The sequence below is a fragment of the Melanaphis sacchari genome, unplaced genomic scaffold (assembly GCF_002803265.2).
Source record: "Melanaphis sacchari strain LSU unplaced genomic scaffold, SCAv2.0 Contig2_pilon_pilon, whole genome shotgun sequence".
Classification (NCBI taxonomy): Eukaryota; Metazoa; Arthropoda; class Insecta; order Hemiptera; family Aphididae; genus Melanaphis; species Melanaphis sacchari.
The window spans coordinates 981,735-989,353 of NW_020271173.1; the positions used below are offsets into that span (position 1 = coordinate 981,735).

Below are 7,619 nucleotides of genomic sequence, written 5' to 3' on the forward strand. Positions count from 1 at the left end.
ATTTATGGTCCCTGGCCTTTTTGAAATACGGTGACCACATGAGGAAATATCCCGAGCGTGTCCAGTTTAAAATCTTTACCGTTTTCATAGCCTGAATACGCCTGCGGGTTTTATGGACAAATTATATTCGATTGCCTAAGTGCGTCTGTAGTATTATTGACATATAATATCGAATGGCCTGATTGCATTTTTGGTCAGCGGTTATAGTAACATAATTGAGATAAATTAATCGACCAAAAATGTTTAAGATACAAATTCAACGATTGACTATTATAGTTTAAATTTAAAACTATAATATTAAAAATGTAATTTTCACTATAACAGCTGTTACATTGAGGATAAATACTATACATTTTGTTACTCATTTACGATCAATAAGTGTCACTAAGACGGTTTTGTATTTTTAATTTTCAACAAATATCATTTATATAGATGACATGATTGACATGTTAACTCAAAACAGTGAACAAAATACTAAAAAAAAAAAAAAAATATAAAAAGTCACTACACTCAGCTAGAATGTAAAAAATAAGTGTAAGTCAAAATAATTAATTATATGTTTATCATGGTCCCTGGGCAACTCTAAATCATCTGGGACGCACACGGGCTGTATAAAAAAATTTGACCTTTTTTAGAGATACACTTGGGTGATACCTCATTCTGAATGCACTTGGGACATTAAATAAAGGTCATTTCAGAACGCACTCTGAAAACTCCTGCTAGATGTGCACATTGTGTTACGATAGAATGAATGATGATGACATACCCACTTTAATAAAATAGACGATATGACAAGGGTTTAAAACATAAATACGGTCATTTTAACAACAATTAAAAAAATATTTACATATTTAGTATATAAATACACCTATAAGTTTTTTTTTAAATATAGCTTGACTGTAGTTATACATTTTGTAAAAAAATTCAGAAGAAATGCTCTTGAAGAATAAAGTAAAAAAAAACCAAGGACATATGCAAAGATATTAAAACCGACAATATATTATGAATGGAAGAATACAATACTAAATTGTAAGTTTGTGCGTGTGTTGATGTGTATGTGAGACGCGATTAGTGGAAACAAAAGAGTTTTTAATTTTTATTACGAAAATAAAACTTAGGTATGGATTGTATAATATGTGTGACGTGCGTATGTATTTAGTACAAATTACGAAGCCACTACACTATCAAGTAGGCGTTGATTGATGATTTTGAAGAAAAAAAATCAATAAATAAAAATTTATTTCATAATTAATTATTATAAAATTTAAAATATATATGGATTTTATGTTTATATATAGTTTTTATCAACCTTTATAATATAGGTACTCATCACAAGTCATGTTACATAGTAAAAACTAAAATGTATAATTATTAATGGTTAAAACAAAAAATAAATTAAATTTTTAAGAATGGACAAATTAATAATAATATTTAAGCAATATATTATCTAAAGCAATCATTTAATATAATGGTATGCCTTTTTAGACTTTCTATTCGAGCATTCAGATAACTAATGTTGAAAATAAATGTTATTTATGACGAACTACGAATAACATCATAGTCTATATTATGACATATAACATATATGTGTTTATTATTTAACTTAAATTATAATGCAGTTGAATACTTGAATATGAAATAGTCAATATAAAAATTCTTAGTTATTAAATATTATATAAATAAAGCAAATTTTAAAAAAACATTATAATGTAAACGTATATTGAATAAAATTAAAAAGCACAACTCGAGATTGAAGAGTAAAGAAACAGTTTCGTTCAGTTCGTTCAATAAAAAGTGCTCAAGATCATTAGAAGTATTTAGGACACTTGCAGAGATTAAAATGAAAAAATACATTATTTTATCTGTCTAGAGGTCGAAAAATCGATTTGAAATTGTATAATAGCTGAATAAGGACACTACATTATAAAGATTTAAAGAAGAATGGAAGTTTAGTCTCTATGATGGAATAAACATGTTTGTATGGATAATGCGACACACCAAGAGGTATAAAGTCCACCATTAGACTAGTGCAGGAGAAGGTCAAAAAAAGGGGCGTCGTCCAATGTCATAAATAATATTTCCTAACATTTTTAGAATAGAACCGCAAACATTTCCGGACAAATTAATAATTGTCATATATTTATTTCCATACCTTAACAGGCTTAACACAAACAATTATAAATAATTCGTTTAAAATCACTTTATTGTTAGTAATAAATTTATGATAAAAAAATCATATAATATATTATGTACATGTATGGGTAATTGTTTTACAGATTCGATTCAAGATATTTTCAGATAGAATTTTATTAAAAATAGATATCATGGTTCTAATTGCATATAGCTTGAATCATCTTAGCTAGGTAATAGGTAATTAAGTTGTACCTACTTATATTAGATATAAGTAGGTAGTATGTACCTTCTATAATTATCTCTATAATAACACTGATTGTAAGTATTTAAAGTATAATACTTAATTAATTATGCAAACATGATACACAAGAATATAAAATTTAAAAATCAAAATTCTAGAAATATTTACCTAATTATTTGTTATAATTTATAAAATAATTATTTGTTAACGACTATACCTGGGAATGAGTAGTAATAGCTAAAAATGTCACAATAATTTTTTTTTTCTCGAAACGAAAAATAAAAAACAGCTTGAGTAGTCAATATTATTCAACAAAAATGTATTATTATATCGAGCTTTTTCAAATATTATTTAAAAAAATTAAATTCACATTATCTAGTTTTTTGGTTACAAACTTAAAAATTCTATAATACTAGAATAATTTTGGTTTCGGGACTCGTAATTCGTAATTTGTGTTTCTAGTAATGAGGTTATTGCGTGATTGTTGATGTAACACGAAACAAAAAATGTCAATTGGCAAAACTTTTTGTGTATACGACTGAAAAATATAATTTTTGATACGAATTCCAAAATATATCTTCTTTATAAACATAATATGTGGTTTTTAACTGTTTTAATTTATTTATAAGGCAACTCGGATGCAGCAAGTATTGTGGAAGCTTTAGCTGGAGATGGTGAAGGCCACTTGGTGCCCACGCCAGTTCGCAGGGAAAAGATCAAAGCATCTAAGCGTGAACTTGCGTTGGAAGCTGACCGCGTACTTAAGCAGGCAGACAGCGTGGCCTCGCTGCACTCGGATACACCGCCGAAAAGACAGCAGAGGAGCAAACCAGATGGAGGGTCCCTTCAACGAAAGACCAGCTTTGGAGGGACAGACTCGAAAAAATGGAATTCTGAAGGTAAATGCGAAATTTAATATCGAAAATCATAGCATTATTAATAGCAACATCCTTTTATGAATTGCAGTAGCTATTAGATATAATTATAATTGGATATAGGTATAATATATAAAATTTAACGTAATAATAAAGAGCCTAAAATAAAAATAAATGTACTTATCACTGAAATTATTTTATTGCATAATGATACTTGAGTGAAATATCTTAACTATGCTTAAGATTACATATTATAATGTATATATTGTTAAAAAATGCTATTTACCGATAATAATAATAATTTATGAACTTAAGATACATTACTATTATTTTAATTTAAGTTACTCTGAAAATACTTAAGTAAACAAAAAACTAAAAGAAGTATAAATAATTATTTAAAAAAAAATTTAAATACTCCATAAATTATGGAATTCTTTCAATTTTTATTATGGATTGTAAATATAATATATATCGAAGAAAATAGTAAATGATTTACACAAGAATTCGTTTTAAAAACTTTTATCATAAAAATTGCTGAACATTTTTTAATACAATTTAAATAATATGAAGATCTATTTTTTTCTACTTTAATAAAAAATTAATTTTCATGCACCTAAAAAAATAATTTAAAAAAAAATAAAATGTTATAACTTGTTTTTAACATCATTAAAATAAATTGTAAACATTTTCCATAGTAAAAACTTAATATAATACTTTATTTTCTTGGTTATATAAATAAAAAATATCTTACAGTAAAAAAATAATTACCATATCACTATATAACATACTTATATAAAATTTAAAAACGTATTATTTAAATTTATGAGTATTTAAGATTCTTATAATATATAAGTACTAATATTCTTAGTAAAATTCTACACCTCTCAATCTGCAGTATCTACCTAATAGTTTTAATTTCAAACCTATTGATCAATAATATTACCAATGATAGAAATTAATTATAATAGCCATACATTTTAGAAAATTTTAAACAAAAAGATTTGATGAAGTTGAATTATTTTTCACGTTATTTTTGGTTACGACTTATGACTGTGTTTCAATCATATTCAAGTAGTAGCTAAGTTGTACTTAGTTAAATTAGATTTCAATACATTTCAAAAATCATCTCTATCTAAATACATTTTTGTCGTGTAATCTATCCCTTAAGTAAAAAATTACTTATTAACTCTCAAAAATGGCGGCATACAATGTCTAGACAAATATTTTGAGCGAGTTTTTATTTAATATCTTACCGAGTAGATAAAAACGCAACTATAATACTATAGGTGTACAAATAGAATCAATAGAAAGAGTAAACAAGCGCAATTTTTCATCTGTGTGTATACGCATGTAAAATAAACAAGAAAAAAAACTAGAATATCCTTTTAAGGATTTAATAAAAAAAAAAATCCTTGCCAAGTTCTTCGAATATTTATATTGCAGTCTCTGTTCTGGAATATCAATACAACGCAATACTTCCGGGTAGAAAAGTACCATATAAATTAACGATGGTTTACAATTAATGATTAATATTTTCGTGTATAATAAACATGTTTTAAATTAATTGTCGTCTGTTGGGTCGTGCCTATATAATAAAGGTAAACTGTCGTCGTACATGTCGCTGGACAGGCCGAAGAACCGGATCAGGAAGAGGGAGCAGCCGACGTGGGAAGATCAGCGGCACGGCGGTCAACAGTATCGGTCGTCGACGGACCTGACGACCGCGGCGGCACCGCCGAAAAGACGGTCGACCGCGCCGTCGGGTGGCGGCAAGTTGACCAGGAGCGTTAGCGACGCGGGCGACCGGAACAAGCCCCTGGCGTCCGGCGGCGACGACGCGAAACGTTCGATATCGTTGTTCGGCACCATCCAGCGGATCAAGACGAAGATCAAGAAGCGTCCGGCCGCGGTGGCCGTGGATCGGTCCGCGGAACCGTCCGCGTTGACGCCGGGCCCGTCGCCGCCCCCGGCGCCGATCCGGGCGAAAAAACAGCTGTCGCCGATCATCGAGTCGTCGCCGCGCGACGAGTACTTCAAGTATTCGGTCGGCGGTCCGCTCGACTACAGCGGCGCCTCCGCTTCCCCGCCGCGCCCGGTCCGCGGCCACAAGGTCGACCGGATCGTCCGGAAACTGCAGCAGCAGCAGCACCACCACCACCAACAACAACAACAACAACAGCAGGCGGCGGCGGCCGAACTCGCCCGTCAACCGCCGTCGTCGTCGTCGTCGCCGCCGCCGCCGCCGCTGCCGTCGTCGTCATCGCCAGACTTCTTTGCCCACGCGCACAACGGCAACGAACCGTTTTCGTACACGGCCGCGTCGTCGCCCACCATCGTCCACCTACCTACCGTCCATCGGACGCGACGCGGCGGCAGCCTGACCGCCGCCGCCGCCAGCGCGACAACGACAACATGCGTATCGGCCTCGGCCGGCGGCATGGATGGCGTCGATCGCACGACCGACCTCAGCCAGGCGGACGCGTCGAGTCGAGCTGCGAGCGCCGCAGGCCGCCGCTGTCGTACCGAGCGCAGGGCGGGGCGGCGCGCGCGCGACCCGAGATCGGCGGCGCCGGACGACGCCGCCAGCGTACAAGAAGAACGAGACGATCGGCGGCGGCGACAGATACTTCGAGCGGAATCGTCACGAACACCGGTTCGCCACGGACACCGAGCCGTCGGCGACGGTGCGGCGAGCGACGCGAAGACGGTGAGTCCGCGGCGGCAGATTACCGCGACGTCGGCGACCACCGTCACCGCGACGCCGCCGTCCACCACCACGACCATCACCATCATCATCATCACCGCGACGCGGCGTACCGTCGCCGGACGACCGGGCGGCGGCCCGATCCGTCGGACCTCGTCCGGCATGCCGACCATCGTCTCCCGAACAACGTGACCGTCGTCAACGGCCGCCGCGCTCGGTTCCGGCACGCCTCGCCGCCGCCGCCGCCGCCGCAAACCTGCAGAAACGTTCCAGGCTGGACGTCAAGATGTTCTATTCACGGTGCTCGTCGCGTATCCAGAGAAGCAAGCGGCCGCTCGCCTCATAAGCTCGACCACACTCGTCCGATCCCAGAATCGTACACGTCGATCTTTGCGGAACGACTGGTTATCGACGCATTCGCATGACAGACAACGAGTACACGCGCCGAATACATTACATCGATAAAGCGCTCCGCAGCGCAGATAATGGCACGCCGCAACCTTGCAGGTTCATACAAACGACCTTATTAGAAACAATGAGTAACTGGCCGCCGCAGCCAGTTGCAAGGAAATTTGCTGGTGTTGGGATTTGTTTGTCGCATCGCACCTCCCTTAAAGAATTGTCGTTAACATGAACGTACATTTAGTACATACGCTCAAATACATTTATATTGCAACACCGTAACCTACCATCTTATACTTCGCCGTAAACCACATAACCTGGTAAAATCTGAGACCTAACTCATGCATTTTTCAATTTTCGCAGAAACATAAATTCTTAAAATAAATGTCAACCCTTTGTGCTGATTGTACGATTAAGAAAATATTTTTGCATAAGATAAACACTTAGCGCTTTGCTATCTTGTATCAGACAAGTACATATAGCATGGTGTGCTGCAAAACAATATCGCTTAAATATTACATACCAGTCCATTCATATAAAGAATATTTCATTATCATAATTATTTGTTTCCGCTTTGCGTGAACGACCATTGTAAAATCACAATGTTATATTGAGTAACTTCAACGAACCATACAAATGAAGGTTACATAGTAAAAGTAAATTTTACTCTTCCCTTCATGTAATTGTTATCTACAGATGAGTACAAATGAGAATGGTTACTATAAAAAACCTTGATGTAAATGCATTCCTATTCGACCTTCCTTTCTCTCATAGGTATTTTCATATTATATATTATATTTTTGTCAATATTTACTATCTCAATTTGAAGTTTAGAACCAAGATAAATACGAATTATTAGTCTTTCAAGTAGTTTTGAGTATGGAATGGCTACTTAGTGAGTGTTGTAGAAATGTTTCCAGGCTTTTCCAATTTGAAAATAGTTGTTTCTAAAACATCAATACCAATATTTGATACAAAATATGATATGGATTAGTCATTTTGAAAATTTATTCAAACCAGAAAACGTTTAACCATATTTCGATATTTAGCATATTATATTGAATTTAAGGTTGTAGGTACATAACTATACTAAGTTAAAAGAAAATATTTAAATTGATTAAATATCCTCTATTTTGTCTGATGTATATAAACATTTTCAAACTTAAATGCCTCTTTGGCTGTTTTAGGTGTGATGCCATATATGCCAGATATGAACAAATTAATTGCGTCTGTTATTTGATGACGAGAACCTTAATACCGTAAC

The 7,619-nt window shown here is 35.4% G+C and overlaps 1 pseudogene; it reads left to right on the forward strand.

The window, feature by feature from the left end:
- The window catches only part of LOC112595852, a 44,003-nt pseudogene that overhangs the window by 22,227 nt on the left and 14,157 nt on the right, over positions 1-7,619 (forward strand).